We start from the raw sequence: 11313 nt of genomic DNA, 5'->3' as shown, positions 1-11313 counted from the left end.
AATGTTTCATCATCCCTGATGAATGTCTCCAATCCCTTTTCCCCATTTATACTCTGATTCCTAAACTCGTTGTGGACAGGGAATGTATCTACCAACTCTGTTGTTTTGTACTCTCCCAAGCCTTTATTTATTCATTCATTCATTCATTCATTCATTCATTCAATAGTATTTATTGAGCGCTTACTATGTGCAGAGCACTGTACTAAGCGCTTGGAATGAACAAGTCGGCAACAGATAGAGACAGTCCCTGCCGTTTGACGGGCTTACAGTCTAATCGGGGAGACAGACAGACAAGAATAATGGCAATAAATAGAGTCAAGGGGAAGAATATCTCGTAAAAACAATGGCAGCTAAATAGAATCAAGGCGATGTACATTTCATTAACAAAATTAACAAAATAAATAGGGTAATGAAGTGCACAGTAAATGCTCAATGTATACTGTTGATTGATTGGTCCCTCAAAGCACATAGTAAGCACTTAAATAGAATCTCTACTACTACAATAGGTGAAATACTGGATATTTAAGTTTCCTGTACTCTACCGGTCTCGGTTATGGGAGGGAGGGTCAAGTGGAGGCATACTCATTCCATTCCTAGATTGGATGGTGGCTAGTGAATGGAAGACAATCTGCTACAAGTCAAAACTCACCTGTGCTGGGCAGCAGCAGCATGGGAGAGAGTCAAGGGTGGAGACTCAAGTTTACTGCGTGGAAGAAGGCAATGGTAAACCGCTTCTGTATTTTTACCAAGAAAACTCTATGGATGCACTACCAGAATGATTGCAGATGGAGGTGGGGTATTCTGGGAGAAATGTGTCCATGGAGTCACTATGGGTTGGAGATGACTCGATAGCATAAGACAAATTAAAAGCTCTTAAGCTATCCTTGTTGAACAAATTTTGAATTTTAGTGCAAGGCCAATGCACAGGGCTTCTAGTCTTCATTAGTGTACAGACCAATTTTTATAATAATGCATTAAAATGAGGAAACTTGAGCCGTTATAACCAATAACATCTTTGAGAGCTATCCATTTTCAGTTATTTGCAGTGCTTGTTATGGTCAGGAATATTCTGTTTGTTGTTGAATCATACTCTTCCAAGCACTTAGTACAGTGCTTTGCACATGGTAAGTGCTCAGTAAATACGATTGAATGAATGTTTTTTCGTGAAGGATCCTTGATAATGAAATAATTCAATTTTTTCCTTATTGCAGCATCAACTAATTTGGAAGTTCATTGCTTATTTGAAATACATTTTACAGAGCGAATGAATTTGAAATGGCACCAGATAATGGGTAATTAAAAATAAAAATTAGAATCACAATGAGAGAGGTGAGGCAGATTACAGTTATTTTTTATTTTCAAGATGGAGATTCCATCATAAAAGTTAGGAGGACTTTCTCTCTTTAAGAAAAAGGGCAAAGGGTAGCAGAAGAAGAACAGAGGGGCTAGCAATACATAGGGAGACATCAGTGCACAAGCGGCAGTGATAAAATGGATGGATGAAGGAAGGAGTAGCCTGATTCTTTGCTCCCTTTGCACCCTAACCCCTAAGCAAAGGGATAATCTGGGGTGGGGACAGATATAGCTCTTCTTCCCTCCACCACTTCACCCTCTGGCCTACTTCAAAATGGCTCTATGTGTGCAGGCCCCCTCAAAGATATGATTTGACACTGAGCTTGTAGACAATTCTGTACATTGATCGGGCTCATTTCGAGAATCCTACAATCTGAGGTTGTCAGATTTGCAGAAGGCCATCCAAACCATCCTTTTGCCTTTTGCCTGGGATGAACTTGGACCCTCTGTCATTGTCATCAGTAAACATGGCCGCGGATTCCATGGTCCCATGCTGCCTTGGAGTGGGTGAAGTGTCCATGCTCGAACTGCTACAGTCCAAGGCAGATAGCCTTCCATTGTTTTCACATTCACCCATAGACAGTTTTACAACTTCCCTTGATAGTTCTCCACCAGTGGGGTTTAGTAATTATGGCCACAGAATCATAATTCCAATCAGTCACTCAACCAAAGGACTGAAGGAGAGCCTGGTTGCTGCTGTCCTTGTTGGAAATCTTTGTAGTTTTGGCTTGGAGACTCCCCTTCCATTTCATTCCTACAGTGTTCTAAGAAGCAGCATGACTTAGTGGTATGAGCACGGGCTTGGGAGTCAGAGGTTGTGGGTTTTATTCAATAGTATTTATTGAGCACTTATTATGTGCAGAGCACTGTACTAAGCGCTTGGAATGAACAAGTCGGCAACAGATAGAGACAGTCCCTGCCGTTTGACGGGCTTACAGTCTAATCGGGGGAGACGGACAGACAAGAACAATGGCAATAAATAGAGTCAAGGGGAAGAACATCTCGTAAAAACAATGGCAACTAAATAGAATCAAGGCGATGTACATTTCATTAACAAAATAAATAGGGTAATGAAAATATATACAGTTGAGCGGACGAGTACAGTGCTGAGGGGATGGGAAGGGAGAGGGGGAGGAGCAGAGGGAAATGGGGGGAAAAGAGGGTTAAGCTGCGGAGAGGTGAAGGGGGGGTGGTAGAGGGAGTAGAGGGAGAAGAGGAGCTCAGTCTGGGAAGGCCTCTTGGAGGAGGTGAGTTTTAAGTAGGGTTTTGAAGAGGGGAAGAGAATCAGTTTGGCGGAGGTGAGGAGGGAGGGCGTTCCAGGACCACGGGAGGACGTGGCCCAGGGGTCAACGGCGGGATAGGCGAGACCGAGGGATGGTGAGGAGGTGGGCGGCAGAGGCGCGGAGCATGCAGGGTGGGCGGTAGAAAGAGAGAAGGGAGGAGAGGTAGGAAGGGGCAAGGTGATGTAGAGCCTTGAAGCCTAGAGTGAGGAGTTTTTGTTTGGAGCGGAGGTTGATAGGCAACCACTGGAGTTGTTTAAGAAGGGGAGTGACATGCCCAGATCGTTTCTGCAGGAAGATGAGCCAGGCAGCGGAGTGAAGAATAGACTGGAGTGGGGCAAGAGAGGAGGAAGGGAGATCAGAGAGAAGGCTGACACAGTAGTCTAGCCGGGATATAACGAGAGCCCGTAGCAGTAAGGTAGCCGTTTGAGTGGAGAGGAAAGGGCGGATCTTGGCGATATTGTAAAGGTGAAACCGGCAGGTCTTGGTAACGGATAGGATGTGTGGGGTGAACGAGAGAGACGAGTCAAGGATGACACCGAGATTGCAGGCCTGAGAGACGGTTTTAACCCCGGCTCCACCACTTGTCTGCTGTGTGACTTTGGGCAAGTCACTTAACTTCTCTGTACCTCAGTTACCTCATCTGTAAAATGGGGATTAAGACTGTGAGCCCCACGTGGGACAACCTGATTACCTTGTATCTACCCCAGTGCTTAGAACAGTGCTTGGCACATAGTAAGCGCTTAACAAATACCATTATTATAATAATAATTATTATTGTTGTTCCTAAAAAGTGATCTCCCTAGTAGAATCCTGCAGCATACTGGAAGAGGTGGAAGAAAAGGAAGAAATATACTCCCCAACTCCATTCAGTGAGAAGAAGGCCTGAATCTTTGGGGATTGAGAGCCTGTTTTTCATCAGGAGCAAATGTTAGAAAAAATGTAAAACACAGCACTATGTGCCAGAAAATCTCATAAATGAAGCCAGCACTAGCACATACCCAGAGGAATGCAGCTGGCAGTTTTTGTACTGTGACCATCCATCTTTGCACCTGTGCAGGAATGCCAGCAAACTAATATTTCAAAATCACTGGGAGAGGAGAAAGAACAATAACCATCTGTCAAGGAAATGATGGTCTGAGAAGAAAAACACTGTTGTAATAAAACCACAGGACTTTTCAGATAATCCCCAAAGAATTGCAGTAAATAAGATTATAAGACAAATGTCATTCCAATGATTCCATACACCCGATTACTCATGCTGGTGCTAGAAATGAAACTGTAATCAACCAACAATTCAAGCTACTAATGAATTTCAAGTAGTTAATAGAAACTGTACCTCAATCAGTCATCTTGACCAAAGAAACATGAATTTAAAGGTTATTTAGTTATCAACAGCTCTTTCGATAATCTTCCTTTGAACTTGAAATGCAAGAATTTTTCATTTATGTGAGGTTGCACAAGACTTAGTGGTATGGGTGTATAGGTGTGTGGTGTGTCTGTGTATTTATAAAGCTGTAGGTATTTCTTAAAGCAGAGAGTCAGAGGCAGAGGTTGAGGGTTATACCTTTAATTTTGCCTCTGGCATACTACATTATGCAATCCTACATCATTCATGCCTAAATTTACCATGGGCTCAATAATCTGACTTTACGTAGAAGTTACAAAGCCAAGCTAATTTAGGAAAGCTACTAATGAGATGCTATTGGCTAAACAGCAGAAAGGGGCTATTCCTTGCCATTAGCTACAAAAGTCAAAATGAAACAAAAAATATTTGAGCAAGCCAGGGTGGTAAAAAATGAAAATCAGACACCATTTTTGAAAAGACTGATAGAGTTTGTTTGGTACCTCTTCATAGGACATTATGAAAGCTAATAGCAATAATAATAATATACTATTACTACTACTAATACATGTTAAGAACTTATGTGTCAACTACTGTTAGAAGTTCTGGGTTACATACAGGATAATCAGGTTGGACATAGTGTCTGTCTCACATGGGACTCACAGCCTAAGTAGAAGGGAATAGGACTGAATCTTCGTTTTGCATGTGAAGAAACTGAGACACAGAGAAGTTAAGCAACTTGCCCAAGGTCACACAGCAGACATGGTAGAATCAGGATTAGACCAGGTCCTCTTACTCCCAGGCTCATCATCTTTCCATTAGGTAATGCTGCTTTTTTAAGATGAAAATTTTGGTTTAATAATGCTGCGTTGAATAAAGGATGCCAGACTCCACTACTTTTAAAATCATCTGGACCCACTGGAGGGGGCGATTTGTCAAGAATGTTCATTTCCGTTTCATCCCTAAAAAATTGGTAATCCCCTCTAAAATCATTTTCCTTGAAATGATTTGGCATGGAAGATCCAGGGAATCCGATAGTTTTGATAAATTAACTTATGGCATAAAGGGACAAAACAAGCTTTTATGAATGAAAATTGGACTTCATCTAGGTACAATATTTAATACTTTCAGAAATTGAGTTCCTAGTATTTACACATTTCACTTAGGAATACTTATCAACAAGTACCATTGTGCATAACTATTTGATGTACATGGTAGTGATTAGTTTCAGGTGGGCTTAAAATTTGGTTCCAGGTTTTGACTTAGTGATGAGGTTGATAAAATGAATGGGAATCAATTTGTCAAAAAAAAATGGAGGGGGGAATCAGTACAATGGAATAAAACCTGAATAACTATTCAATAGTTACACAAAAATGTGACCCTAAGGCTGATTTGTAGAGTGCAGCTCCCATGTGGTACATTACCTGGACAGCTGAAAACATACTGTGTATTTTCAGGTAAATCATTTTAATACAAAGTTATACCCAGACTCTGCTGCATTATATATGCAGAAGGGGAATTAAGGGAGAAATGAAGGGGTAATTAGTTTGCTCTATAAGAAAACCCGAATCAATTTAATATGCAGCTCTTGAGTGACTTTGCTTAAATATGCATTCCTTTTAGAAATACCTTCCCACTTCTTTAGCACAATTGTACTTGAATTGTGTGCCTGCCTTGTTCGAACCAGATCTTCAAGATCCTTCTGTTTCTTAAGGTGACATCAGTTACTAATGATATTCTAAAAATAATGAAGCAATTTGAAAATGGGTGCTCCCAAAGCTTTAATCCTACCAATGCAAAATGAATTAAAGTAAATGCCACTGTCACTTGTAATATTGACCTTATTTATCATCAGATGTTGCTTTTAAGAGGTGGGGGTGATAAATGGGTCTCAATCAGATTTCCTTAGAGGTAAATTGAATGACATTTTTTATATTTAAACAAATGAAATTCATCAGTCTTTCCCACTGAAAATGTGCAGGATCACCTGAAGCATCTCAGATCTCTAAGCATTAATTAAACATCCTGAAGCTTTACATCCTCCCTGGGGTAAATCATTGAGCTATACCTTTTAACGAGACCATGCTGTGCTTATATTACATCTTTTGTTAAAAGTCCTCAAAGCACCTTTTGAATATTATCTGGTTGTAAGAAGTCTTCCGGCTCATTGTTTGAAGGGCTAAATGCAGCATATTCACTCATTCACCCAGTCAGTCAATAGATTTCTCTCCTGAGCATTCATTATATGCAGAGAAACTATTCTAGGCACTGTAGAAGATGATTAATTAACATATACGTTTACTGATAGTGCCAGAAATTGAACCCTGCCTACTGACTGCAACTTCGGTGCTCTATCTTTTAACCCAGGCTGTTTCTTTCAGATCTATTTTTGTCTATCCTACTATTAATAACCCCCTTAATTTTTTTTTCTAACCTTAATCTGTTCTGCCAGTGATTATATCAGAGCCTAAAATAATTCCTGACCAATTTTGTTTGGTCAAAATTTCTGTTTTAGCCACAGTTCCATGTGGTGCAATTCTGATGCCCAGCACCAAACTCAGACTCACAGGTGACTGGACTCTTTGAATGTTAATGACCAGTTCAAAAGGCATGCATCATTAATTTCAGCTCCAAGTCTACATTTTGTCAGAAAGGGAAAAATTTTGAAATTATTGTAGACATTTTGATTACATAAGTAATTATCAACAACTATACTATACTATATTTAGATGATAGTGTTGATTTAAAATTCTCAAATGTATCTGTAATGCACTTTCATAAAATCTGAATTATGCTTAATTAACAGAGACTAAACGGGTCTGAAAAGTCATCATCAATCATAGAATAAGTTTTGCTGTGCCAAGCAGTTCACAATCAGAATGTTCTTTGTCTTAATTATGATAGAAGAAACTACTTGTCTGTTAAGAAAAAGTGTTTTATAAACAAGAGATTCAATCACCAGTGCCAAATGGTAAATATCGCTGATCCTCAAGTTTGAACCCCAACTCAAATCATGTGTTATTTCTCAACAGCGTCTTACATCTCGTCCCCTGCCATCTTTCAATCGTGTTTAAATAAATACTTCCTCCATTGCTGCAAGACAGAGTAGATACTTGGACTCGGTACAATGTCCAACTCCCTATCAATAATTCAATCTTTGCATGAACCTTGCTAGGAATAGGGGTGGTTTGCCCCTGTTCAAACAAAAGCCTTTCCATTCTGGCATTATGCAACATTTTACAATTTGGGAAACCTGATCTCTCTAAATTTGGATGTCTCCATTTGAAATCGCTCATTTGAAAATCTTTCTCCTTAGGTTATCTCCTTTTAAACTTGACAGCTCCTCTTATTTTACTTCTTGAATATATCAATTGGTGTTGGTCAAGAATGAATATCACTGCACTTTAATTGAGTAATTTTATTTATCCACCCATGGCAGATTGTTCATTGGTCTTGGTAGTGCTCTATGAACTACTTTCTATGAGAAAGCAGTTCTATTAAAAGGAATGCTAAGTTTCCAGAACTCTCTATTCTACTTTCAGCAGTTCTGACTTCACAGAAACAGGATGTCAAGCAAAATGAACATTAGAGGGTTAATGGAGAAGCTGAAATAACAATAATAATAATAATGATAATAATAATTGTGGTACTTATTATGCACTTATGTGTCAGGCACTGTACTAAGCACTGGGTGGGGGGAGGGATAAAAGCAAATCAGGTTGGGCACAGTCCCTGTCCCACATGGGGCTCTCAGTCTTAATCCTCTTTTTCCAGATGAGGTAACTGAGGCACAGAGAAGTTAAGTGACTTACCCAAGATCACACAGCAGAGAAGCAGCAGAGCCGGGATTAGAACCCAGGTCCTTCTGACTCCTAGGCCCAAGCTTCATCCACTAGGCCATGCTGCAAGAAAAGTAAAATGGAGTAGCCAAAATAATTTTAACTGAACATTTCTTAAATATATCTATTTGAGTAGGTTTATCAACCCCTATCAGTATCACAACTGAAGAGTTTCCAGTACTCTATCAGTCTTGGCTAGGGGAGGGAGAGTCAAGCAGAGGCATATCCATTCCATTCCTTGCTTGGGCAGTGGCTAGCGAGTGGAAGGCAATCTGCTACAAGTCAAAACTCATCTGTGCTGGGCAGCAGAGGCATGGGTGAGACTCAGGGCGGAGGTTCAAGTTGACTGTGCAGAATAAGGCTGGTAAACTACTTCCATATTTTTACCATGAAAAGTCCATGGATATACTACTAGATGGTTGCAGATGAAGAGTGGCTTGTTCTGGGAGAGATGTGAGATGTGTCCATGGAGTCTCTGTGAGTTGGAGATGACTTGACAGCATAAGACAAGACAAGGTTTATCAACCAGTGGTATTTATTGAGCGCTTACTTTATGAAAAGCACTGTACTAAACACTTGGGAGAGTACAATACAAAAGATAATAATAATAATAATTATGGTATTTGTTAAGCGCTTACTATGTGCAGAGCACTGTTCTAAGTGCTGGGGTAGATACAGGGGAATCAGATTGTCCCTCGTGGGGCTCACATTTTTTAATCCCCATTTTTACAGATGAGGTAACTGAGGCACAGAGAAGTTAAGTGACCTGCCCAAGGTCACACAGCAGACAAGTGGTGGAACCGGGATTAGAACCCACGACCTCTGACTCCCAAGCCCATGCTCTTTCCTCTAAGCCAAGCTGCTTTGCTCTCTGCCTATAATAAGCTTAGAGTCTAGAGGGTTGTAACTACAGAAATAGCCAATTTCTGGATTGAAATATGTGATCATTGAGAGGGGTATACTGCTGCGTCTTTAGCATGACAGTCTATGATGGAGAGAAAAATGAAACAAACGAGACTCTGGTACAACCTCAGAATTTGTGTCAGATCATTTCTAAAGCCACCATGAAAGATAAAGATGAGTTTAAGAGACAGAGAGAGACCAAGAGAGAGAAATAGGAGCAGTGAGTGAGTGCTCTTTATATTTGAAGGTGATGGTGCAGGAAGATGATTTTGAGACCTGTGTGCAATCATCACTCCATTCCACATTGCGTGCACATAAGTTTTCCTTTCCTGTTCTGATGTATTTTCCACAGGCAGTGCCAGTTCTTACTATGAGTAGGGACTTGCATATGTGTATTAATAGCTATTTTCTCAGAAAGGAGGTGGTTGAGTAAGGAGAAAACAGGACAACAACCAGGGATGCTGCCTGGGGGATCACTCTTCCAGTTAACAGAGACAAGGGCAATTTACTGTCCTGTACCCAGTCAGCATTGCACACTAACACCATTTGGAGGTAGGAGGGACTTGGGTCAAGGTTACCATCATGATTCTGTCCCCTGTGTAGACTTCACTTAGGCTACACTGGGTCCTCTCCCTCTAGACTGTAAGCTCCTTGTGGGCAGGGAATGTGTCTAACATCTCTATTGTATTGTCCTCTTCCAAGTGCTTAGTACTGTGCTCTGCACACAGTAAGCAATCAATAAATATTATTGATTGACATTGAGAGGGACTAGATAATTCTGCTTGAAATTTGGCACTTTTAAGGAGTGTAGAGGGGACAGAGAGCATGCTATCCATACGGGATCCTCTAGACTAAGCTCCTTGTGGGCAGGGAACATGCTACCAACTCTTGTATTGCACTCTTCCAAGTGCTTAGTACAGTGCTCTGCACACAGTAAAGAAATACCACAGTTTGATTGATTGACACATATCCTGTTCTTGAAAGGTAAGGTTGTGCTACCTGAAGCTCGAAAGAAGAAGCAGATTTAAAAAGAAGAAAAAAAAGTTTCTTTTTGGTTTTGAGCTTCATCTCACTCAGGTTGTTGGCAAGAGGGTAAATGAAAACTAGGTAATGTCATGTTTGCACACTTTTTTTTTGGTGGGGTGCAAGGTAGAATCCCTAGATTGTAAACACTGTGAATTGTGTTCTCTAATGTATTGTTTAATGTATAAAATACAGTATACTACATCACTGTGATGTCTCTATCATAAAATTTACTGCAACTCTGTCCTAAGCATTACTGATAATCTTTCTTTAGGGTTGAAGTCCTACAAAATGTCTCCATTCACAAAGCAACACAGGAGCCGAGAAGAGAAACATCACTAAAAAAATGTATGCTGTAGGGAAGAATCTGGAAGTTGAGATATAGCATGCCAAAATGCTAGCCAATATTAATTTTTGTGCCAAACAGTTTTGATGATTACATCTTGTAGCTTGATTTTCCTGGGAGAAATCCCACAAAGCATCCTCTCAGTATTTTCAGAATGATCCCATTCTCAATGATAGGTTTCAACAATAACTACACTGGGCTATGGTGAGGGTCTCTAGTTTGGTCTCCCTGGCATTAGGAGTGCTTGGTTTAGGCTGAGGCACTGCAGAAGAGCTGCTGCCTCAAACTCAAGGATGAGGTAGGTGTTGGCTCCTTGCTTGTTGAGGGCAGGAACTGTGTCTATCAACTCTCTTATATTGTATTCTCCCAAGCACTTAGTACAGTGGTCTGCACACAGGAAGTGCTCAAAAATATGATTGATTGATATCCAGGCACTTCTGGATTAACCAGAATCCAGTGAGGAGGAAAGGGTAGGGAAAGAAGAGAGAGGATATGTTAAGGAGGAATATAGGGGGACAGTGTGGGTTGAGACAGAAGGGAAGAAGGAAAGAGGAAGAAGGTAGGAAGAAGGGGCACAAGGGGAGTGGGTGGAAAGAGGGTCAGGAGACTCAGAGGAAGGGGATGGTACTGGGAAGTGAGGGCTAAAAGAAAGATAATCAAAGGAAGGAAAGGAACATTCTAAAGATAGGGATAGGATAAGGAGATGGATGGAAGAAGTGTAAAACATAAGTGGGGAAAGAAGGAGCATAAAGGGTAAGGCAGGTTGAGAGAGGAGAAAGGAGAAATTGTGAAGAGAGCAGATGAGAAAAGGGACTGTTAGAGAAGAAGAAGAAAAGGTCAGAGAAAGAACAGGTGGAAGCAGGGGGAGAGGAAGGTTATAAGAGAGACAGAGATGCATTTAAATTAGCAAGAGAAAATGCATAACTACAGGGGACAGAGAAATAGAGGAAAGCCTAAGGAAAAGCAGCCTGGTCAAGTGGCAAAAACACAAGCCTGGGGGTCAGAGGACCTGGATTCTAATCCTGCCTCTGCCACTTGCCTGCTGTATAACATTGAGCAGGCTACTTAATTACTCTTTGCCTCTGTTTCATCATCTGCAAAATGAGAATTAAATACCTGTTCTCCTTCTATCTTAAACTGTGAGCTCCATGTGGGACTTTGTCTGACCTGATTGCATTTGTACCTACACCAGTGCTTGGCACACAGTAGAGCACTTAACAAATA

General features: G+C 40.8%; 1 non-coding gene across 1 annotated transcript; it reads left to right on the top strand.

The window, feature by feature from the left end:
- Positions 1-7962: 7962 nt before the first annotated feature.
- LOC114808354 lies at positions 7963-8100 on the top strand. The gene has a single exon (XR_003756200.1). It is a non-coding gene; the product is annotated as a small nucleolar RNA SNORA7 (small nucleolar RNA).
- Positions 8101-11313: the final 3213 nt, after the last annotated feature.

Source organism: Ornithorhynchus anatinus, chromosome X5, assembly GCF_004115215.2.
Source record: "Ornithorhynchus anatinus isolate Pmale09 chromosome X5, mOrnAna1.pri.v4, whole genome shotgun sequence".
Lineage (NCBI taxonomy): Eukaryota > Metazoa > Chordata > Mammalia > Monotremata > Ornithorhynchidae > Ornithorhynchus > Ornithorhynchus anatinus.
The sequence above is the reverse complement of the archived record's forward strand: the minus strand, read 5'-3'. Positions and strand labels throughout refer to the sequence as shown.